Genomic DNA, 25,649 nt, shown 5'->3' with positions numbered 1-25,649 from the left:
GAAAAAATTGTAAACTCACCCAAACTTTCATTTGAACTTGATTAAAATTGCATTTGAAGCCACAAAGCACATATCACAATGACATTTTATGAGAACTCTCAAGAGGAAAGGAAGTTGTTGGTATAAGAGTCCTTGAGACTGCAAAGCACTGGGCTAGAAATCCATGCTCTGTTATAAAAATATGGAAGAAGCTAAGAAATACTTGCAAGCTCATTTTCATAAAAGAATGATAAAGAAAGAATTAGTCAAGTATATTGAAAAGTTAAACCTATAGTACTTCATATATTACTGTTATAAACTTGAGATTCTGCCCAGTTAGCTAAAAGAGGGAGAAGGATTTCCAGTAATATTTTGCTTCCTAACCAGAAAGACATAGTTTTCTCCTATGAAATATAATTCTTAATTTCAAGGTTACTGCAAGCTTGTTTACTATGTTTGTGATCGTATGTCTTTGCTCACTATTTTTTTGTTATAGGAAGTTGTGTTTGCTAGATTATATTAGTTATAGAAATAAAGTTTATTCACTAAAATTGGATACTAACTTCTTTCTGTAACTTTTCCACTACATAAAGGCATGAATTAACTTGCTGGTTAGACAGTATTGACTGTTGCTGTTGGTTTTCTCCCTATAGACCTATTTAAGAAAAAAAAACTAATGCATAATTCCAAGACGTTCATTGTAAATCATGTACCATTTGCTTCTCCCACAATGACAAGGGTCCTAACCTAGAACATAGGTGATAATGGAGAGAAAAAAACAGAATCAAGCAATTTTATAGAGGCAGATAAACGGATCTTACTCTTTTAATGAGATATGAAGGATGGAAAAGAGTAAAGGGTATTACTAGATTTCTGTTTTAAGTGACAAGAAATACAGTGGTGTCATTAACCATGGTACAGTAGAAAGAGCAGATTCAAAAGACGACGAGTATCACTTAAGACATACTGAACTGATGTGCCTTTAATTACATTTAAGGAGATATCGAGCAGATCACTGAAAATATGGATCTGAGGTCAAGGGGGAGACTGGAGTTGGTGATAAAGATTTAAATATTATCAATGTGTTAGTGATAGTGATGGCTATAACATCAATGCCCCCTGAAATAACGATTCTATACATCTGTATAGCATGTAGCAATTTTCAAAGCACACTTGCCTTATAATACTATCCCCTCTGAGGTAAGCAAGTCAAATGTAGTTATTACCATTTTATAGAAGAAAACACTAGGAACTAGACAACATAAAACTTGCCCAAATTCATGAGTCTATGCTAGAGTTTGGATTCTTAGATTTCTTTTGTTCCATGTTGACTCAAAATGAAACCATTGTATACAAAGTCCACAGGAAAGGCCATGAGGCTTATAATACTGTGCCCTTCAAATTGAGTAAATCTAATCACTTAGAAACAAATATCAGATTCTCCAGTGCACTAAAATCATAACAACTTAAACACACACAAACGTGCATGCGTTTCATTCTTAAAGACCTTTAGGTAGTTATTACCTTCTTCTCACAGTTGGCATCTGTCTCCTTCTGGTACATTTTGAAGTCTTCCACCTTCTGTCACTGGGAAAGAAGAACCACCCCCACCCACCCGCCCCAATTAACCAAGTACGATGCTGCCTTCTACTTACTCTCCTGTGGCAAGAAAGATTAACTTTCCCAATGCCATCTACCTTAATTCATAAACAAGCAGAAAGGACATAATGAGTAGACTGTCAGGTCCCACCTATCAACCCTATGAATTATTTGTGGAGGGCTGACGGGGAACTTCGGCAGGCACTAGATCACAGAAGAGCCATGTCATCCACTGTGCCATTGGGTTTTATGATCCATGTGACTCAGGCCACAGTATTCTCTAGGCTAAAATAATATCTCTTTTGAGAAACTGGTTTAAACTTATAAGTAAGAGGGTATTTATTTTCCAAAGGGAAAGAGTTTTGAATAGTTGAGGTGAAAATGGTACTGAATGAGACAGACCAGATTGCAGAGGAAATTTTTTAAAGAATAGCGGCCTATTTTAAGTCAAAAAGCAAGAACTATTGGTAGAGTAGAAAGAAGTATCGGCCAGGCACAATGGCTCATGCCTGTAATCCCAGCACTTTGGGAGGCCAAGTGGGGCAGATCACTTGAGATCAGGAGTTCAAGACTAGCCTGGCCAACATGGTGAAACCCCATCTCTACTAAAAATAAATCTAATCAAGTTAGCTGGGCATGGTGGCACATGCCTGTAATCCCAACTACTCAGGAGGCTGAGGCATGCGAATTCCTTGAACCCAGGAGGAAGTTGCAGTGAGCCAAGATCACGCCACTGCACTCCAGCCTGGGTGACAGAGTGAGACTCAGTCTCAAAAAAAAAAAAAAAAAAGAGAAAGAAATATTAAAGGAACTAGAGAAGGAAACATAAGCAATGTTATTAACAAAAAGCTCTAGTCTTAGAAGTAGTGTGCACTCAAGCATGTAGAATTGCATCTACTTTACAAAGTGGAAAATGAACATTTTTCAACTAGAATCACAATGGTGGCTATGGAAATGCAGCAAAATGATCCAAAAATCAAAAGATATAAAGCAACCTCAGCAACTGAAATAAAGTTCCAGACGCAACACTACTCTCACATCACACATAAATGTCAGACACAGTATATTTTATACCAAAGACCCCATTAAATTTAATGGAAATTTTACATGTGCAAGGACTCTAGAGTTTGGATACATGAAATAAAGATTTGAATTGCTAATCCTAAAAACTGGACAAAAAAGCCCCCATATTTGAAAAAAAAAAAAAGTAGTAGGATTTGGGGGTTTGAGCAGTTTTTGTCTTTGGTGGAGGGTGAAATTGCCATTGGCTTATGAAGATGTTCTCAGTTGGGCTTCATTTTTTATGTCCCTTTAATGTAGAGACTGACAAAATAGCTCACATAGATGGGTCTATAAAACATCTGGGAATGAATGAGGAAAATAAAATCAAAGGTAGGTGATGACAATAAAATAAAATACTGTGGAGAAAAAAGTAGGATATTGTGAAGGAAAGTCAGAAAAAGGACTTAAAGTAAGAAAGAAATATAAAGAACTGGATAATCTTATTGTGGTGGTATGATGAATGTTATCCTTGATTAGATGTATACTAGGTATTAAGGATGAAACATTATCTCTTACAAAATGCAAAAAGAAATAAACACAAGCATATTCTAATTTTTAGTGTCATTAGGGATAGGCTTTTAAAAATGTATTCACTATATCTGCATATTCCTAATAAAGGGCCAAATAAAGAGACAACTAACATATGTCTTTTATGGATATATACTTGAATTCACTCTAGATGGTCAAATAAAGAGCCTGCTTTCAGAAAAGTGGGATGGGCGAGGGATTAAGCAGTGGATAGTGAGGCACAGAACGAATAACAAAAGTGGAAAGCTGTCACCAACCCTTAGCCAAAGTCAAAGGAAGAACATACAGCTACTTAGCAGGAACTGTAATCATGGTAACCCATAGATTTGGTGCCAAAGCAGTAAGAAATCAATCACCAGACCATTTTCTTCTCCAGCCCTCCAATTGTATATTAATGCCTCCGATAAACCAAAACCAATTGGAAGGAAGCTCCTGATAAGGAAGCTTGCAAAATACAGTCTGTAAGAGTTAGGCTCTTAGAACGCAGAACAAAACAAGGCAGAAAAGGGTGGGAGATAGGCTAATGGGAGATGAACAAACAGAGAAAAACTAGCATGTTTATTAAAACGGTAAATCTATTATACAGTTAGTTTTGGATATTAAACTTTCATTTAACATGATATCAATGAGTATTTGAGGAATAAATAAAATTAGATCCTTATCTTACGCCACATACAAAAATCAACTCAAAACCAATTACAGGCATAAATATAAGATGTGAAATTGTAAAACTACAAGAAGAAAACATGGTAGAAAAGCTCCACGGCATGGGTTGAGGCAATGATTTTTAGACATGACCCAAAAGCACAGGCAACAAAAGAAAAAATAGACAAACAAAATGGCATCAAACTAAAAATCTTCTGCGCTGCAAAGAAAACAAATAACACAGTGAAGAGATAATCCACAAAATGAGAGAATATATTTGCAACCCATACTTCTGATAAGGGGTCAATATCCAAAATATATTAAAAATTCAATTAACTTAATAGCAAGAAAACAACCAAATTAAAACATGGGCAAAGGATCTCAACAGAAATACTTCAAAAGAAGATATAAAAATGGCCAATAGGCACATGAAAAAAAAGCTCAGCATCACTCATCATTAGGACACTGCAAATTAAAAGTACAATAAGATGCCACCTCAGACCTGTTAGAATGGCTCTCAACAAAAAAAAATGGACAATAAGTGTTGAAGAGGATATGGAGAAAAGGGAACTCTTGTATGTTGCTGGTGGGACTATAAATTAGTACAGCCATTATGGACAACAGTATGGAGGCTCCTCAAATAATTAAAAATAGAACTATCCTATGACCCAGTAACTCCATTTTAGAATATATAGCCAAAGGAACTGACATCAATATGTGGAAGGAGTATCTGCACTCCCATGTTCATTGCAGCATTATTCACAGCAGCCAAGAAATGAAAACAACCTAAGTGTCCATCAACACCTGAAATGATAAAGAAAAAGTGATATATATACATAATGGAATAGTATTCAGCCTTAAAAAAGGAAGACATCATGCTAAGTAAATAAGACAGCCACAAAAAGACAAATACTGCATGATCTCACTTATATGTGGAATCTAACAAAGTTGAACTCATAGAAGTAGAAAGTAGAATGATGGTTACATGAGGCTGGGGAAGTGTGAGAGAGGGAATGGAAAGTTGCTGATCAAAGAGTACAAAGTTTTAGATAGACAGGGGAATAGGTTTTGAGATATATTGCACAACAGGATGACTAAAGTCAATAATAACATATTACATAATATATTTCAAAATAGCTAAGAGGATAAATTTCAAATGTCTAACCAAACAAATGATAGGTAAGCAAGGTGATGGATATGTCTTGCTTTAACCAATAAATAGAATGTGACAGAAGTGATGTCACGGGAATTTCAGAGTCTGGGTTTCTGGAGATGTTGCAGCTTCTGCTTTTGTGCTACTGAAATGCTGCCCTGACCAGCCAAGTAAGGAAGCTTGTCTAGCCTGCTGGAGCATCTGAGGTACTTTAGGAGAACCAGTGTCTTAGTAGGTGGTCAGCACCAACGGCCAAGCATGGAAATGAGCCATATCAGACCTTCCAGCCCAGTCCACCCTCCCACTGAATGCAGCCCCATGTGCAAGCTCAGGCAAAACCAGCAGTGGAATCTCACAGCCAACCCACAGAATCATGAGGAAAAAAAATCTGTCATTATTTGATTCATTAGATTTTGGTGCTGTTTTGTTTCTCAGCAATCATTAACAGATATGGACTCCATAAGAGGCACTGGACATGTCTCTGAATCACTGATTGATTTCAGTTTCATCCTATAATAGAAATGTAGGAAACTATAGATCATGAAAATTCCTTCCAGGAAAATGAAGTCGTTTGAGTTTGAATGTGAAAGAGTCACATATAAATTGATAAAAATCAAGCTGTGTGTGTTTATGAGAGGAAAAGGTAATTAATAAAGTCAAATTATATGTGCAAACCACACCAAAACTAATGATCAAACCTACTTCCAGAGTGTGTGTGGCCTTGTTTGGGCCATCTTCCCACAGGCAGACTGCACTGCCAGTGTGCCCGCCCACCCCTGGGTAAACAAGGTGCCGCAATGCACAGGACACTGCCACTGTGGGGAGACAATGTAAGGACTTGTGGGTTTTACCAACACCATCATATTCTAGAACAGAAGTCTGAAAATTCAAGAACGCTAAATTCAAACCCAGCCTTCAAAGTCATGATAGAGGTAGATTTGCCAAGAGATGAAGATAATAAAATGTATTTAAGTTTGTTAACTTGATCCAAAACTTCAAAATACTTAGACATATATTATCCAGACCTCCACTGTACTCTTCTCTGGAACCCCACAAATGTTGGAAGTAGTCACTAACTCTCTAAATTGGGGTCCATTGACCCCTGAGGGTCCATAGATATATTCTTTCCCATCATACAGTCACTTTCAATTATAATATAAAACTCATCATTTGAGTTTCAGCTAAACAAAATACTAAGTACTTGAAATATGCTAAGTGCTCTGTAAGGTGATCCTTGATAACTACTGAAATAGCTCTTTGGTTGAAAATAAATATCCCCAATATTTTTAATTTTGGAACACCACGAGATACTTTTCCAAAACCTGATGTAACTTTAAGCAGTTTTGTTTTCTTTTTTATACTCTCATTTCTAATTCCTTTTTAATAAGCAACTGAAATGTAGATGGGATTATAGCTATTCTTTATCATTTTGTGTTTACTTTCTTGTTTTTTTTAATAATGAGTTTGCATTGCTCTCTAATAAAATTGTAAAAGTAAAAAATTACTCAAAGAGTATACAAAACTATAAAAGTCATCTATGGCTAATTCCCTGAGCCAGGGAAGTAGCAAAATGGCAAATAAAGGCGAAATTCAAGATACATTTTGGAGGAATTTTGGATGAATCTTGGAGATAGAGTGAGAGTTGACAGTAAAGGTGAGAGAGAGGTGGAACCAATAGCAAGGACCAGGCTGTTGGCTTCAGCAGTTGGTAAAAAAGTGGTTGCCACATGTAGTGGCTCACGCCTGTAATCCCAGCACTTTCAGAGGCCAAGTTGAGCGGATCACTTGAGGTCAGGAGTTCGAGACCAGCCTGGCCAGCATAGTGAAACCCCGTCTCTACTAAAAATACAGAAATTAGCTGAGCATGATGGAGGGCACCTGTAATCCCAACTACTTGGGCAGCTGAGGCAGGAGAATCACTTGAACTCGGGAGGCAGATGTTTCAGTGAGCCGAGATCACACCAACTGCACTCCAGCCTGGGTGACAGAGTGAGACACTGCCTCAAAAACAAAACAGAACAAAAAAATAAAAATAAAGTGGTGATGCTCACTGAGATGGGCAACACATGTGGAGAGAAGCAGTTGAGAGGATGGTGATGATAATTACGTGCAAAAACGATGCATGTGGAGCAGATGAGATGGCAGAGCACACCGTGCCAGTGTGACTCTTCTGCCAATTAATTAAAGTCATAATCATCCTTGTTTTAGAAAATTTGCCCCATTTGTTCACTTTTAGCATGTCTATCTGAACCTAAAGCTGTTTCTTGCTTTTATTTTGCCCGACATTACATTTTACTAGTGAAGCACCCTTCTTCTACAGCAGGCAGGCTCAGAGGAGTTGGCTCCCAGAACCCCTGATGGAAACACTACAGGGAGTGAAAACTGGGTTCGAGTCTGGCTTGCTGCAGTGCCTCCTCTTAATGGGTAGGAATGTAATATTCATTAAAAAGAATTCAGACTTCAATCACTCTAATGATCATGAAACTTCTTTCATCAATGTATAATAGAACAAAAAGATTGATTTTCATTAGGCATGACTTTCAACATTTTTTACTTCTTATATAAAAAATGAATCTGTTCAAAGTCTTTCAAGGTCCAAGATATTTCTGATCTTCTTGGAAATTGTAGGTAAGTTTTTACACAGTTTGCTGCCCTTCACCACCATAGTCAATTTAGAATACTCCATTATCTGGTGAAATTTTGCAGCTTAAATTGCCGTCAATTTAGGAGCCCCCCATTTCCCAGTAAAATGTTATTTTTGAAAAGGACATTTAGTATGACTAGAACATTGTGCCTTTTTTTCTTATTGTAGGTTATAGAAGAAAGGAGGAACAGGAGATAGTTATTAATATTAGTACATTGAATTTATAGTCCCTAAAAGTTAAAAATGATTACTCAGTATTTCCTAAGTATCAACAAAAAACTGAACAGCTTCATCAGAATATGATCTCATTCACAGACATCTGCATTTGCAAGATGTTAAATAAATGTGAGTCCTCCAGATTCTGTAGCCACTTTAGACTGTATGGACTAACCTTGTGTTTTCAAGATGGATTCTCGTTAAACTTGAAAGTCAATCTGTTTACAAACTTTGAAGAGTTGAATTAGAAGGGCCCATAGAAGTCACAAAACCTGACTTGGTCAATTAGAGAATCACATTCTCCTGGCCACAGTGATTGAAACAAAATCACAGAATAATGGTGATACGGCAGTAAGAAATCTTTCAAAGAGATTAAAAAAAAACGAAAAAGAACAGCCCTCCAAGTAGCTCAAGCATGAAAAACATCTATTGATTTATATGACTAAAATCCAGTAGAGTCAATGTTATGGTTTGGCTGTGTCCCCACCCAAATCTCACCATGAATTGCTGTTCTCATAATCCCACGTGTGGTGAGAGGGACCTGGTGGGAGGTAATTGAATCATGGGGCTGGTTACCCTAATGCTGTTCTTGTGATAGTGAGAGTTGTCAAGAGATCAGATGGTTTTTATAAGGGGTTTTTCCCCCTTTACTCAGATTTCTTGCTGCTGCCATGTGAAGGACATATTTGCTTCCCCTTCCACCATGACTGTAAGTTTCTTGAGACCTCCCCAGCCATGCTGAACTGTAAGTCAATTAAACCTCTTTCCTTTATAAACTACCCAGTCTCAGGCATGTCTTTAATAGCAGTGTGAGAACAGACTAATACAGGAGGCTTCCAGGCATAACAGGATGTAGAAGCTCAGAACATGTCATCAAGGCTGGGTTTCTCTTTATTTCTCAGTTTTGTCTTTCCAAACTATTGACTTCACTTTCAGGCTTCAGGAGATGATGCCTGGAAATCTAGGCCAACCTATCCTTTATTGCCAAAAGTCCCAGAGAAGGAATAAAAAAAGTACACATCTTTTCCAGGAGTCCTAGCACTATGAGATGATTGGATCTCACTAACACTGATTGAGTCATGTCACCAGTCTTCAACCAATCACAACATCCAGGAGATCGTAATGTTCTGATTCACCCAATCTGTGTCACAGCCTCACCAAAGCCAGTGGGAGTCAACTCCACCTGAAACAGGTGAAGTGAGTGTGAGGTCAGGATGATTCCTCAGGAGAAAAAAAAAATCACTTTTCTGTTACTAGAAGAGGTTGGGTGGTATAAACAACAGATGTCTATAACAGCAGACAAGCAGCACCTGGATCACCAGGGCCCTGACTTCAAGAAAGAAGCTGTTTCCACCACTTCTTTCTCTCTAATTTAAAATCTCTGAACAAGTTACTAGGAAGAAAGGACAGCAGATGTACAAGCAATAGGTAGAGTGAGAGCCTCCTTGGACTGAACACAAAACAACAGAGCTTGAGCCAGCTTGCTTGCTGCCCAGGACCAATAAAGCAACAGGACAGTGGAAAGAAGGGGCTTGCCTACTTGCATTCACTGCCCAGTCTTTCTTTGACTGGGGTCTCTTCCTTCACATTGTTGTTTTTCTCCATTGGAAGTTGACAGTTTGACATCCCATGGGTCAGCAAGTGATAGAAAGATGATGGTCTCCTTATCGCCAAGAAAAAAACCTTCCTGTGTGTTCCACCAACACATGAGAGGCCAACTGAAGTGCTGAGGGAAGGAGTAATACAGAATGGGGCCATGGGATCCATCTGTGGCAAATTTCCCAGTTTTCTCAGTTTTGCTAAGGGGCAGCCAGCCCAGGCTCCACCAGCCCTAGTCACATAATGGAAGGCACCAACTTCCACAGGACATCTTCTGAAAACTCTACATCTGATCCTGCATGTAGACTTAGATGCATCTACTAACTTACTTTTCAAGGCCTGTATTAACTATACAGACAAGACTGAGCTCTCTCTTTTTCCTCCTGGATTGAGAATTCCTGGAGAAGCAACCAATTGCCCCAGCTTGCATCATTTGTCCAGTTCAAGTTATCCTGTGACCAAGAGAGTGGGACACAAAAAACAAAATGGCTGCTCCCACGGAGACCGTGTAAAGTCACCATGAGCGGAGATAGTTCCAAAGAATTAGGGTGAGGGAAGAGCAGAGATACAACAGTTGACCAGGCCAGAGCAATTTGACTGCACTGGCTATATGCTCCTACTGCTACTGCCTAGGGGAAACGCTGACTCTTAGGCCAGGGATTTACTAAGGTATGTAGGGACACCAGCAGGCTACAATTTCGTATTCATTCATTTCTTTGATAAATAAGGGAAAAAAGTTTTCTATTAATATAAATAATATCCTTCCTTCTTTAGGTTCTAAATAAGGAATTTATTATGTAATTTTTAAACTCATTTCACCAATTTTTCTATCAGCAAAACAACTCACAAATGTTAGACACCTAATCTCACTAAGCATAGAGAAAAGTTATATACTCATATATTTATAAGGCTTTAAATTTTGTTTCCAGATTTAATGTTCAGGTCATCTTTCTCACTTTTCCATAGTTTATGGTCTCCAGTTTTCTGTTGCAATCTTTCTGACCCAGATAACTTTCTGGGAGACACACTAAAGTATTTAAAATTCATATAATAAAATAAAATATAAAAGTAAAACATAAAACATGATTAACACAGTGAGGTCAAAGTTAAACACACATTTGAATGTGTAAAGACATTGAGTTTATTTCCCAGAATGAATCTGATCTTCCTCACAAGTCTTTACTTTATTGGATAGTAGAGGGAAGCTTCAATCAATTTTATCTATTAAACTTAGTCCAACTCAATAAATCAAACAGTGCCATTGCAATGATCCACTCCTGTTCAGATAAATTTCCTGCCCTCACATATTTCTCTCCCCTCCTCTTCCTCCTCTCCCAGATGGGGCTGGGTGAGGAGGGGCTGGGGAAGGAGGGCTTACATAGCCTCCTGGCGCAGAGAAAGTCTCATTTATTTTCCCACACATAGGTCCTTGTGTTCTCCTCTGGGTCCCCTGATCACTGAGATAATGCTCTTCGGCTGTCCGGTGGTGAGTCATCCCCCTGCCATCAAATGATAAAATCTGTGACAGGTTCTCTTACTTTGATCAGTAACCTGTGATCACTCCTATTGAACTTGCCCCTCTTCAGCAATTGCTGGTGTTGTGTCTACTCTGAGATCTCACTGTAATATCTTGTTGATCCCTAGGCAGAATTGTGTGCTCAATTATCATCAGCTATATGATCACTTCACATCCCTGAGACATCCTCCTGGTAAATTAACCAACAAGCACCATCAGCTACTTCCCACATGTCCCTGAAGAACATGTGAGAATGTCTTGATAGCTTTCACCCTTATAGAGATTGAGTCTTCTTGAATAAACACTCTACATCAAGGATTTTAGGTCAGACGCAGTGGCTCATGACCGTAATCCTAGCACTTTGGGAGGCCGAGGCAGGTGGATCACCTGAGGTCAGGAGTTCAAGACCAGCCTGGCCAACATGGTGAATCCTCATCTCTACTAAAAATACAAAAATTAGCCAGGCATGATGGCAGGCACCTGTAATCCCAGCTACTCAGGAGGCTGAGGCTGGAGAATCACTTGAACCTGGGAGGTTGCAGTGAGTGGAGATCACATCATTGCACTCCAACCTGGGCAACAAGAGCGAAATTCCCTCTAAAAAAAAAAAAGGATTTTTTTCTAAGGTAGCCACCACAGGTTGGTATGAGAGTGAGAGGAGCCATCATGAAAGGTGGTCCTTTCTCGGATCTCTTAATAGAAAAGTAAGACAAAACAGCCACTTCCTTTAGGGCTTCCCTCACTTCATCTAATACCTCTCTGGTATTAGACTTTCTACCTAGAAGAGAAAAATCACATGTCAAATGTGTCTCAACTCCTATTTTCCCTTACTCTCATTCTGTTCTCCTTTTGACAGTCAACTGAGAAGCAAAAGAGTTAAGATTTTTCTACCTCTTCCTTTTAAACCAGAACTTTCTCTATATTGTGTGCTTCTCCTTCTCAAGGTAGAATTTTCTGTCCCACTTTTTCTGATTCTATATTGATGGCTGCCAGGGAACAGGACATAGAGGAAGGGGAATAAAAACCTAGGTTATAATATTTCCAATATATTTTCCAATTTGCATGTGTATGTTGCATCAAAGAATGGTCAGTGCTATCAAAGATGTGTTTTGCTTTGCATTTGAAATTGTTGTCTGCTTTGGAAAAAAAATGGCCTGATTTATATTTTGCTTGCTTTATTAGAAGTCACATGTGGAGTCCTGAATAAGAGAGGCACTTAGGACATTTCTGATTTACTCCTGTGGTGTTTTCACATCCCTAAATAAGTGGACACCAGAGGGGAGCCCTCTGGCTGACCCACGCAAAATCCTGCTCTGCCTGGACCATAATTTCCCCGATAAAAGAGAGATTTAGCAACTGCTAAAGAAAAAAAAAAAGAGAGACTTTCTTGCTAATGTAATTAAATGAGCTGAGAAAAGGAAGTGTTTTGGAAAGAAGGTGAGCAGCCATCCAAAGCAATTCTGCCAAGAATAAATATTTACGGATTTGTCTGTTGATGGGAAGCCCTAGCCGCTGATTACATTCTGGCTTGTGTGGTCTCTAAATACTTCCCATGAACTCACACTGTTGGACTCGAAGTCATTAAGCATTATGTCATCAGCAGCTGTTGCCTGAAGCCCTCTCATGGTGTTACATACAAAAGGTCCTGCACCGTACAAATGGAGGCGATCTGTTTTAAGTGAGGATTCCAATCAGGAAAAAATGATTTCTGCCAAAGGGGCTTTAAACTCCCTCTCACAAGACCACTGTGGACGAAAACTATGGGTAAAGCCCTAAATGAGATCACAGCCATCAAAGAGACTCGGCCCTGCAGTAAGAGAGAGGAAGACAGAATCATCCAGCCACTCCTGGGGTCTAACCAGACTCTGAAGGTCACAGGAATGCTGCTTCACCTCCCTCTATGGTTTCCTACTTCTGACCCCAGCCCTATGGCCACACTTATGTGCCACTCTGAATGCAGACTCCTCCTTCCCACGTAATGTGGTTTGGATATGTGTCTCCTACAAATCTCATGTTGAATTGTAATCCTCAATATTTGAGGTGGGGCCTGGTGGGAGGTGTTTGGATCAGGGGTGTGTCTCTCATGAATGGCTTAGCGCCCTTGCCTTGGTGATGAGTGAGTTCATGTGAGATCTGATCGTTTAAAAAACACCTTCCCCGTTCTCCGTCTTGCTCCACTTTTGCCATGTGATGTGCCTGCTGCTGCTTCACCTTCCACCATAAGTAAAAGTTCCTTGAGGCCTCCCCAGAAGCTGAGCAGATGCTTTTGCCACGCATGGACAGCCTGCAGAACCATGAGCAAATTAAACTTCTTTTCTTCATAAATTACTGAGTCTCAGACATTTCTTTATAGCAATACAAGAACAACCTAACTAACACACATGCCATTCTTGACACCGTCTGCTAACTCCACACTCTGCATTGGACTAAGACTGCCTCTGTCCCTAAGTTTATTAAACCAGACCCAGTGGCTTAGTCTCAACATCTACCTCCCTGGATCCTGTGTGGAAGGTCCACTTCTTCCAAGTCTATCCCCTGCTTTATAACTGCAATTTCTAGGGCACATCTCAATGGTTTCAAACATGTGGGGAAAAGCATGAAGGGAGATGGGGGCAAGGCCAGAAAAGAGGTTGGTCCTGTTCTCAATAATACAACACCCTGCCACAGTAACCTGCCCTATTCCTCTCTGTGATATTCAACTGTTCTTTCTGGTCCACTTGCAGACTTTGTCCCTCATTTGGGTCTCTTCTTGTCCCTCTTACTTGGCTATCTCACATGATTTCCTGCTCAGCCCTGCTAAGATGACTCTCAGGGACTCCATAAGTAAAATGCCATTTGCTGATACTGCTTTCCGGATCACAGACAAAGCTGATAGCTGAACACACACTCAGGTCTCTGCCAAGCCTCTTCATGCCCCAGTGCAGCCCACAGCTTGAGCAGCCCAGATTTGGCTTATAAGTAATAAAGGATTGTGCTGGACATTACAAACTAGAAGAAGGTCATTGTCCAAACAGCATTTTTAATATTTTGGTATTATTTAAAGATGGAAAAAATATTTCCATGTTAAAATGGAAACAGCCTAGGATACATTTTATGAACTTCTCGATTGCTTCTTCTGAGATGATCTTTATTTCACATGTTCATATTTATAGGATTCATTTTCAAGGTAAAGATAAGCAAAAACCTTGGCATGTGAATTTTCCCTAAGGCACTATGTATCAGTTATAGGAATGCTATGACAAAGCCTATCTGGCTGGGTTTGCACATATTTTTCCAGTGGTGTATGCATGCACGTATGTGCACATGCACTGTGTATGTGTGTGTGCATCCTAATACACCAAATGCATGCAAATGGGTGATGGATAGGTAGATGATCTTAGGTTTTGCTGTATGGAATTTTATCACTGAAAACCCAAACTAGAGTCATAGTGAGAATCACTGAAAAAGGACTTCAATTATGGAAAACATGATCCGCTGTATTAGCCAGAAAGCTCATCAATTTATACTCCTCCATCTATTGAGAACAAAACAATACTCGTTTTCTGTCCAAGCAAATGAGCAGGCTTGCTGAATAAAACTATGGTAAGTAGCAATACTAAAGAAGTCTTCTAATTCTTTAAAGACTCAGAAACCCCAATTATTGCTCAAACATAGAGAAAGAAAAAAAAAACAGAAGACAAGCATAGAGAAATATGTCCACAAAATTCATTGAAATATTTTTATCTCCAAAATACATTTTGAACTAAAAATTAAATAAATAAATAAAGTGATGAGAGGCAAAGTTACCTGGGGAAAATGAAACCTGCTATAAACCACCTGGTGGTTTCAAGAAGAAAGAGAATATTTTCCTTTAGAAAATTTCCTTCCCCAGTTTTTGGCAGCTAGAAAACATATATGATAAAACAAAGACATAAAGGAATCAACAGGGGATTTAAGTCTAATCAGATTTAAGAAAAGCCAAATTGTCTCTGGAGTAGGGAAATGGAAGTAAGAATCTTTATAGAGCACATTGGGAGAACATTATTTACTTCTCTCTGGAACACTGATAAGCTAGCAGGTAATAAAATTTTTATTGCAATATTTACTACAAATTGGCTTTGTTTCCTGCATCTATATTTGGCTATGCACCTCCCTTTGCTGAGCTATCTTGTCTGGCAGTGGGGTTTTTACTGCCACTCTCATGCCGTCCTCTCCTCCTTTATTTCTCATTCTGACCAGCACCAATACCACTCACTTGTTCTTTCCCTTGTTCATCAAAGTTCTTAAAATGAAACTCTGAAATCTTTCTCTGGCTATATAGATGCTCCCATCCCCTTTCTTGCTTGCTTGCTTTTGGCATCTGAACTCTGTGCAGACTCCTATTCTGTGTCAGAGTACAACTGCTTCTCCTCTCCCATATTCTACCACTATCTCCTGAGCTCTATAAATAAAAATAAATAATAAAAATAAAAAAGCATCTCCATTCTCTATTTTCACTGCTCAGCCTAAATGTCCTGTTGACACTTTCACTCCAAACTCATTATCTCCATCCCAAACCAGCTCCTCCCCTTAACTTCCCTGCTTCTATTAATGGCATCTTGAGCTCAAAACTATCCTTGTTCTTCAACTCCCACATCCAGTCAGTTGCTTCTGTTCTAACTCTCATATCTGTTCCCTCCTTCTCACCCCCTCTGCCTCCACACTAGCTCAGAACCTCATTACTTTTCCCTTAGCCTACTGGGAAAACGACCCCATTGATCTCTGTCTTCACCCACTTTAATCCATCCTACTCACAGCTACCAAACTAATCATCCCAAAACACGCCCCAATCTTCGTGTCCACCCCCAGCTATAAAACTTTAAAACAGTTCACTGTTTTTGGAATTAAGTGCCAACATTTTATCCTGCCACTCAAGTAACTTTACAAATGAATTCAACCTAACTTTTGAGATTTATCCACCACTACGATCTATCGTCCAAGTAAACCAACATGATGGAGTAGAAACCAAGAAAGGTCAGGTCCAGAACTGGGCTTTTGCCTGAAGTGCAGGTCTGCATATTATTCATGAGTAGGGGTGTAGGAAGGTCAAGATGTGGCCCAAGGAAAGGAGGGTTGCCTAAGATAAGACCTGACAGTTGCATAGTTCTTTCCACAGCTCATTACTCTATACTAGTAGATGTTACATGAATATTTGTTCAGCAACTTGGCTTTCACTGCATTTTAAGCTAGGATTTTACATTTGGACAAATATCAGCCAAAGAGCAGATGTTTTCTTAAGCTTTTCTAAATCAATGTGACTTGTTATTTGTAGTTTCCTGCCTATATACATGCTGTTACCAATGCATTCCCCAGGCTACGACTTGGCTATATTTTTGATGAAGAGAAAGAAACAACTTTCCCTGAAGTCATATTAATAACAGCAGTCCTTTTCTCTTTCATTTTTCAACTAACAGTGCATCCATCCGGTCAATGAAATGTCTGCAAATTCAAACTATTTAGGAATAAGTTAGCCCTGCTGTTGGATATTAAGGCTCCCATAAACGTGACTTCAATATAAAAATAACAATAACAATAATTCCCCAACTTTATAATGTTCTGCAGTAGGAAAATTTCTGTCACACATTTTGTGAACTTTTATCCTTGCAATTTTTTTAAATTAGGTAAAAAAGGTATGGTGGAGGGATCAGAACATTTTTTAAGAAAGGGTTAAATAATAAGTATTTTAGGCTTGTGTTCCTTTCAGTCTTTGTTTTAACCTCTCAACTCTAGCTTTGTAGCATGAAATCAGCTACAGACAATATGCAAAGGAATGGGTGAGTGGGTGTGTGTGTGTATTCCAATAAAAAAGTTGTGTGTGGACACCAAAATTTAATTTCATATAACTTTTGTGTGCCACAAAAACTTCTTCTATTTTTCCAGCCATTGAAGCCATTTTAAAAAGCATTCTTAGTTCACAGGCCATGCAAAACCGGGTGGCAGTCTGGATTTGGCTCACTGACCATAGTTTGCTAACTCCTGTTATGGTGTTATCATGGTCTGAATGTTTGTGTCCCATGCCCCCCAAAATTAATATGCTGAAATGTGAGCATCCAAGGTTATGGTATTAGAAGGTGAAGTTTTTGGGAAGGTGATTAGGTCATGAGGGTGGAGCCCTCATGAATAAGATAAGCTAACACTGGCCTTGGCAATGATTTTTTGGATATGACACCAAAAGCACAGGCAATAAAAGCAAAAACAGACAAGTGGGACTACATTAAACCAGAAAGTTTTTGCATAGCAAAGAAAACAATCCACAAAATAAAAGGCAATCCACAGAATGGGAGAAAATATTTGCATATATATGATAAGGGGTTAAAATGCAAAATATATAAGGAATTCCTGTAACTCAACAGGAAAAGAATAACCCAATTAAAAATGGACAAAGGACATGAATAGATATTTTTTCAAAGAAGACATACAAATGGCCAACAGACATACAAAAAGGTCCTCAACATCACTAATCATGAGAAATATAAATCAAAACCACAATGAGATATCTTCTTGCACCTGTTAGGGTGGCTGGTATCAAAAAGACATGAGATAACAAGTGTTATGGAAGGTGTGGAGAAAAGAAAACCCTTGCAGACTGTTGGTGGAGCATAGATTGGCATAGCCATTATGAAAAACAGTATGGAATTTCCTCAAAAAATTAAAAATAGCACTATCATATGATCTAGCAATTCCACTTCTGGGTATATATCCAAAGGAAATGAAATCAGTATCTCAAAGAGATATCGGCACTCCCATGTTTATTACAGCATTATTCACAATAGCCAAGATATGAAATCAAACCAACTGTCTATCAACAGATGAATGGACTTTTTAAAAATATAGTGTAGTGTGTTGTATATATGCCTATATATAAAATAGAATATCATTCAGCCATTAAAATGAAGAAAATCTTACCATTTTTGGCAACATGGATAAACCCGGAGGACATTACTCTGTGAAATAAGCCAGATACAGAAAGATAAATACTGTATGTTATTTCACTTATACATGGAATCTAAAAAAAGTTGAACTCATAAAACCAGAGAGTAATATGGTGGTTTCCAGAGGGTAGGGGTTGGAGGAAATGTTGATCAAAGGGTATACCTTTTAATTATAAGATGAATAAATTCTTGGGACCTAATGTACAACACAGGTCTCAAGAATTTATTCATCTTATAGGTAATTAATGTGTTATTTCAATTGTAGTAGGTAATGATAGGACCCAAGAATTTATTCATCTTATAGGTAATGGATACATTAATTCAATTGTGGTAAGCATTATACAATATGTATGTATACCGAATCATCACACTGTACGCCTTAAACATGTATAATCTTTATTTGTCAATTATACATTTTAAAATAAGTAATAAGTATTTTTAAATGGTCTCAGGGAGCTTGTTTGTCCTTTCCACTCTGTGAGGACACAGTGAGAAGATGCCATCTCGGAATCAGAAACAGGCCCTCACTCGACATCAAATTTGCTGGCTCCTTGATCTTAAGAGTTCTTAGCCTCCAGAACTGTGACAGTTAAATTTCTGTTGCTGATAAGCTACATGGTTTATGGTATTTTGTTATAGCAGCCCTAGTGGACTAAGGCAAGTGCTATCCTCATTATACAAGTGAGATTCTGTGGCTCAAAGGTTAATACGACTTGTGTCTGAAATCACACAGAATGGTATCAGTATTACTAGTGAAACTCTAGTCCACTTCCTGTGACTAGAATTCTAGTCCCGTCACTCTACAGCAATGCCTCCCTATATTTGGAAACATCTAAGAGTGGCCACCTATTTCTCCAAGCAGTGAACACTGCATCCAACAGGGAGAAGAGTATCTAAAAAAGACCATGAAAGCATAAAATTTTATTTTCCCCAAAGGGCTGTCACTTCTCTGTCCCCAAAAACTAAATGCAAAAAATATGTGTGAATTTGCAAGGACAAGGACACCCTCCTTGACCAAGCTTTAGTTAGACTTCTCTGGTCCCCCTTCTCAACTAGACCTCATCCTGGGACTATAGTTCTTAGCCTACTGAGCTCAGTTTTAGAAAAAGAAAAAAAGAAAGAAAAAGAGAAATCCATGCTTGTACTTATCCTGGGACCTACCCAGCCTTTTGGGATCAGGATGGTGGCTGCTTAGGGAGGGTAAACACAGACCCATGCCTTACAATAGGGACGAGGAGTGGTAAAGGTCCCCACAGCGCGAGCCCTGACTTTGGCCAGAAGCCTTTCCTCCTTAAAGCTACTGCTGTGGTGATGGAAAGTGAGCAGGGAAAGGGAAGCAGCAAGAGAGTCCCCACTGATTACATCATGTTGGACAACAGTAGGTGGCAATCACAGGAGGAGATGGGGAGAATTGTGAGTCTAGAAATGCTGTGAACTTGAAGGGCCGCTCTGGACATTATTAATTATACTGCCCTTGGTCAGATGTTACACTATAATAAGCAGGCATGCTTTGGTAGCATGGGGAAATCATCAACCATCTTTACTGGAGGAGTTAAGCCAACAGAAACAAGCTACCTAGAGATGTTTCTCTGTTATAAGCACAAATGGACTGCACAGACAGTGGATGTTTCACACACAGAGAATTCATTTCTTAAAACATTTGTTGCTTGCTTTCCAGATTATCACCATTTATGGGCATGGAATTATTGCAAAAGTTAGAAGTAGTCAGACCACCAAGAAAAGCATCTGGATTAGCCAAGTCTGCAGATCCCTCTTCATTTGTTTCTGTCTTAATTTTGCTCTTTTTCTGGACTCCAGCTAAGAATGATGGAGCTACTTCACTGACTCATTTTATTATCCAGGCCTTACACTTGGAGCTGTAGCTGTTACTGAAGGACATACACGTGTACATTCTCTATACAAACACTCATTATATTAGTGGTCATCTAAATGGTTTCCATTATTTCATTACTTCACGTGGAATGTTCAAATGACCACAAGTTCTACTGAACTGGAAATATAATGATGATCACATTAGGGTAAGAATACACAGAATATAGAAAAAGAAATACTCATTGAAGAAATATCAACAAGAAATGTAGACTTTAAGTGACATTTGTAATCTAAATCAAAATGACATTATCCAAGGAGCTGGAGAAGGGCCCCCGCTGGTCCTAGAATTGCTGTTGTTGATACGTGAAGTCATGCTATGCAGCCCAGCAACTGCTGCTGTCTCTGGGGGAGCCAAGTTAAGATTTGCTTCAGTAGCTGTAATTTAAGAGTAAGGACATTGGGAGTTGAAACCGAGCACTCCACCAGCATATAACCAAGGAGATTTCTACCCACATTGCAGAACCTTTGGGCTCACGCCACAGCTTTTCTATTCTTTGTCATCTTTTTCCAATTAGAAAACAGACCAAGTAGAAGGAAATGATCACCCACCAGCTCTATCTGAAAATTATCAGTGCTGAGCCCCTATGTGAGCTTTCTGAGCTCTGCTCCCTGGAGAGGGACTGGTAACCCCGCACTTTCAAGCTCTGATTGAAGCTCATTATCTTCAAAATGGTTTGGTAGTTCAATTTTATCCACCCCATTTCACAGATGGTCAAGTTAAGGTCCAGTGAGGTTAAATAGCGAGTGAAGCCTCACAGCTACTGAGTTGCAAGATCTTTTAGCTGGAGACCAAGGTCTGCCCTTTTTACACTAGAAACCATTTGCTCTCCTTTATCAAAAAAAAATACATATTTTCAGAGAATCAGAGAGTTAAGTTTAAACATGTCATATGACCTTTAGGGCTCTGAATAAAATGCTCTGTGGAAGCCACCTGAGACTTTGGTAGCTCATGGTTTTTGTCAAATTATTGAAAACAGATTTTTCTGACTCTGGTTAGCTCTGGGAAAACTTTATTTTCCTTATCCTCTGCAACCCTTTATCATCTTTCTGGAATACCTCACATCAAAATGATATTCTATATACCTCTGACAATTTCAACCCTTCCCCATCATGATTCTAATCTCACCATGTAAGGGAGGTGGGTGGGGGGTGGGCTTCTTACCAGTCACAGCTAGAAACTTGTTCAGTGCTAATTAGTACAAAAAGGCAGGGATTTCAGTATTCTTCTGTATGTTTGCACATTGATGGTGACAAACTGGATACCATTAAGAATCACATACCATTTGCTCTCATCTGTTACTTCACCTACAAAATGATGTTCCAACCTCACAGGGTTAAATCAGATGGTAAATGCAAAGAATTTAGGCTGGGCACAGTGGCTCATGCCTGTAATCCCAGCACTTTGAGAAGCTGAGACAAGGGGATTGCTCGAACCCAGCAGTCCAAAATTACCCCAGGCAACATGGCAAGACCCTGTTTCTACAAAAAAAAATGTAAAAATAGCCAGGTGCGGTACCACACGCCTGTCGTCCCAGCTACTCAGAAGGCTGAGGTGGGAAGATCACTTGAGTCCAGGAGATCCAGGCTGCAGTGAGCCATATTTGCACCAGTGCACTCCAGCCTAGGAGACAGAGCAAGGCCCTGTCTCAAAAAAAAAAAAAAAAAAAAAAAAAAAAAAAATTTGCAGTACATTTAGTGTATGTTCAGTGCCTGGTAGCTATTATTTCTCATTAAATATTCTCACATATCTGTAATGAATCATTATTGCAACATAATGGAAAGAGCATAGATTAGAGTCAATTCAGAGGCTTGGGTTCCAGTTGTGAATCTACCACTGAGTGCTCACTTCCATAACTCTGAAATACCTCCTTCCTCTCTCTAGTGTGAGTATTGATACTTGTTCAGTCTTCTCTAAGTTATAGGAAGGATCAAATATGCTGGTAGTTTTCAAGTTCATTTCAAAAAACTAAAAATCCCTGCCTGCAGGTATCACTGACTATTTCAGTTGCTCTTATCATTAAGTCCCTGCTGTATGCAGCACTATGCATGCATTGCCTTCATATGAGAGGGTGTGGGTTGTGGTAGAGAGAATGTAGCAAACTTTGGCTTCAGACAGAATAGGGTTCAATCTCAGTTCTACCATGATTTGCTTGTCAGAGCCTCACTGTCCCCATTTCTTCAGTGGGGCTAATAAAGACTATTATAATAGACATTCCTATAATAGCTGGGCTGGGGCTTGGGCTCGGGCTCAGACATCCCAGGAAATGGTTCTTCCATCCATACAGATGCATCCCAGGATATGGATCTGAGCAACATGGCCTCTGTTTTCTGTCTGCACCATCTGTTTGCAAGAGACACAGAGAAAACTTGAACCCAAGTCTTTAAGTGGGCTTTAAATACATGTACATGCAGACATGATTCTCTGAACGGATCTGAGAATGGGTGGAAACCAGACTATAGGAAAAGAATAAGGATCCTGAAGGGAAAAAAATCTTAGTAAATGAGGAAGACCACTACTAAGCACAACTGAACACTAAGACAGGAGGCTTCAGCCGGACACGGTGGCTCACGCCTCTAATCCCAGCACTTTGGGAGGCCGAAGCGGGCAGATCACAAGGCCAGGAGATCGAGACCATCCTGGCTAACACGATGAAACCTCATCTCTACTAAAAATACAAAAACTTAGCCGGGCATGGTGGTGGGTGCCTGCAGTTCCAGTTACTTGGGAGGCTGAGGCCTGAGGCAGAAGAATCGTTTGAACCTGGGAGGCGGAGGTTGCAGTAAGCCGAGATCGCACCACTGCACTCCAGCCTGGGCGACAGAACGAGACTTCGTCTCAAAAAAAAAAAAAAAAAAAAAAGAAAAAAAGGAGACTTCACATACTTACATTACCCTGAAATGAGATTCAGAGATAATAAAACCTCATGTTTTTAAGAAACAATAAAAATGGCTTAACTATAATATGAAGGAGAAAGAAAAAGAAAAGTAATTTATAGTAAAATCATTTGCAATTCAGAAAGTAAGAGCTGGAGGTGATAACACCAGGAGATTAAATGAAATAAGCATAAGCTCATGCCTCTATGTAGAATCCCAAGGTTACGATCCAGCTGAACCACAACTCTATAATATTAGCAACTAACACACCAGGAATGGTGTTGCTACTGGTGAAATAATTTTCTGAAATGAACAAATCCTGATTATGTTCTGAGTAAGATAAAAAAAGGTCATGTTCTCTCAGTGTATGCAGTGGTTGCATTCTTAGAAAATTCAGAATACTGTGTTAAAACTGTACCTAAAAAATGTATTGTGCTGATACAAAACATAGTTCATTCCCAGGCCTAATTAATGGTAAATATGTTTTTTCATCTAATAAATGCCTAGATGTAGATTGTGTTAGTCCATTTGCATTGCTGAGGAACAAAGGAATACCTGAGGCTGGGTAATTTATAAAGAATAAAGGCTTGGCTGGGCGCAGCGGCTCATGCCTGTAATCCCAGCACTTTGGGAGGCCAAGGCAGGTGGATAACCTGAGGTCAGGAGTCCGAGACCAGCCTGACCAACATGATGAAACCCTGTCTCTACTAATAATACAAAAATTAGTTGGGTGTGGTGGTGCACGCCTTTAATCCCAGCCACTTGGGAGGCTGAGGCAGGAGAATCGCTTGAACCCGGGAGGCAGAGGTTGCAGAGAGCCGAGATGACACCATTGCACTCCAGCCTGGGTGACAAGAGTGAAACTCCGTCTCCAAAAATAAAAAATAAAATAAAAGAGGCTTATTTGCCTCTGCAGGCTGTACACAAAGCATAGCGCTGGTATGTGCTTTTGGTGAGGCCTTAGGAGGCTTACAATCATGGCCGAAGGTGAAAGGGAGCCAGCATATCACATGGTGAGAGAGGGAGCAAAACAGAGTGAGGAGGTGCCAGGCTCGGTTTTTTTATTTTTTTTTATTTTTTTTTTATTTTGAGACAGAGTCTCGTTCTGTCACCCAGGCTGGAGTGCAGTGGCGCGATCTAGGCTCGCTGCAAGCTCCGCCCCCCGGGTTCACGCCATTCTCCTGCCTCAGCCTCCCGAGTAGCTGGGACTACAGGTGCCTGCCACCACACCTGGCTAATTTTTTGTATTTTTTAGTAGAGATGGGGTTTCACCATGTTAGCCAGGATGGTCTCGATCTCCTGACCTCGTGATCCGCCCGCCTCAGCCTCCCATAGTGCTGGGATTACAGGTGTGAGCCACCACGCCCAGCCCCAGGCTCTTTTAAACAACCAGCTCTCACATGAAGTACCACAGCAAGAATCCATTCATTACCATGGGGTGGGCACCAAGCCGTTCATAAGGGATCTGCCCCCTTGACCCAAGCATCTCCCATAAGGCCCCACCTCCAACACTGGGAATCAAATTTCAACATGAGTTTTAGAGGGGACACACATCCTGTCTCACACATCAAAGGGTTTCTAGCATCTCTGTTCTAATCCACTAAGAGCTTCCTCATCATTGTGATAACCAAAATGGCCCCATAAATCTCAAACACACTCCCTAGAGGATGATTGGCCAATGAGTCAGTACAATTTTAACAAAATAATAAAACTATAGTAATCAAGTAACTCCCTAATCTGTTCCTTTCTCTTGGCTCCATTTTCATTCCAGAAATCCTAGGCCACTTTTTCTCTTTCTGTCTCTACTTTTAAATCAAATTATCTTTTTAGATTATACTCTGACCACTTTGAGACTCTTATTTGACCAGAATATTACATCTCTTCTCAGAACCTTTCATCCACCACAAGTGGTTATTAGAAACCTATTTATCAGTAACTTTAGCTCCATTTCGCAGAAGAGAGACTGAGGAATGAATCAGGTGGCTCATTCAAGGGCATGCCACAACCTGCCTGCAGGGGTTGACCAGAACCTGTATCTCTCAGTGACCCCTGAACTCCTTTGCTCTTCTCCACTGTTCCTTCTACTTCCCTCTTGGACTTGTGACTTCATTTGCATTTTTAAGGAGTGAGTAGGAAAGCAGATAAAAGCTCAAATCACTTTTGCTCCTTGTTAATTCCTCTAGTAAAAAATCAGTCAGCCGGGCGTGGTGGCTCACGCCTGTAATCTCAGCACTTTGAGAGGCCAAAGAGGGCAGATCACCTGAGGTTCAGGAGTTGGAGACCAGCCTGGTCAACATGGTAAAACCCGTCTCTGCTAAAAATACAAAAATTAGCCAAGCACGGTGGTGCTCGCCTGTAATCCCAGCTACTCTGGAGGCTGAGGCAGGAGAATCACTTGAACTCAGGAGGCAGAGGTTGCAGTGTGCTGAGATCATGCTACTGCATTCCAGCCTGGGCAACAGAGTGAAACTGTGTCTCAAAAAAAAAAAAAGAAAGAAAGAAATCAGTAGTGAAGAAGAACCCTGAAATCAGTTTCCATTAATCCGAGCTCTTACTCCCCCTCATTTGCATGATTAATTGCAATCCAGCTCTTAGAGGACTGCGAGCCACCACCAAGGCTACTGCTCTATAGAGAGCAAATCCATCTCTGAACCTGCTCAAGTGTTTGAGGGGATGATGAACACACCAAACGTGATCAAGCAGAGCCGGGCCACAGACTCGTTAGGTCATGGAACAAGGCACGCATCATGCCTCCTGTCTCCCTCCTTTGCAGAGATGTGGCAGAGAGTGTAATAAAAAGTAATGATGTGGAAGAGAGCATGCTGTTGCCTTCCAAGGGTCGAGTCAGTACAATCTGTGCAAGGTCCTGACATTTTCACTCTTTTTCAGTACAGAAATACTGAATGAAAAAAATACAGTGCCAAAAAGAAAGACACATACCCGGGTCACTTTAAGCACTTTAAAATAGATCCCAGATGAGGCATCCCTATA

General features: G+C 39.8%; 1 protein-coding gene across 4 annotated transcripts in view; it reads right to left on the bottom strand.

Annotated features, from left to right (window-relative positions):
- The window catches only part of SLC30A8 (solute carrier family 30 member 8), a 251,686-nt gene that overhangs the window by 126,151 nt on the left and 99,886 nt on the right, over positions 1–25,649 (bottom strand). Inside the window, exon 3 of one of the 4 annotated variants that reach the window (XM_055348246.2) lies at positions 17,866–17,903. The exons of the other annotated variants lie outside the window; for them this stretch is intronic. The gene's annotated coding sequence lies outside the window, so the exon portion shown is untranslated. The remainder of the gene's footprint in view (positions 1–17,865; positions 17,904–25,649) is intronic. 4 annotated transcript variants of the gene reach the window in all.

The sequence above is a fragment of the Gorilla gorilla genome, chromosome 7, assembly GCF_029281585.2.
Source record: "Gorilla gorilla gorilla isolate KB3781 chromosome 7, NHGRI_mGorGor1-v2.1_pri, whole genome shotgun sequence".
In the NCBI taxonomy this organism is placed as follows: domain Eukaryota; kingdom Metazoa; phylum Chordata; class Mammalia; order Primates; family Hominidae; genus Gorilla; species Gorilla gorilla.
This window is presented reverse-complemented; position numbering and strand designations above follow the sequence as displayed.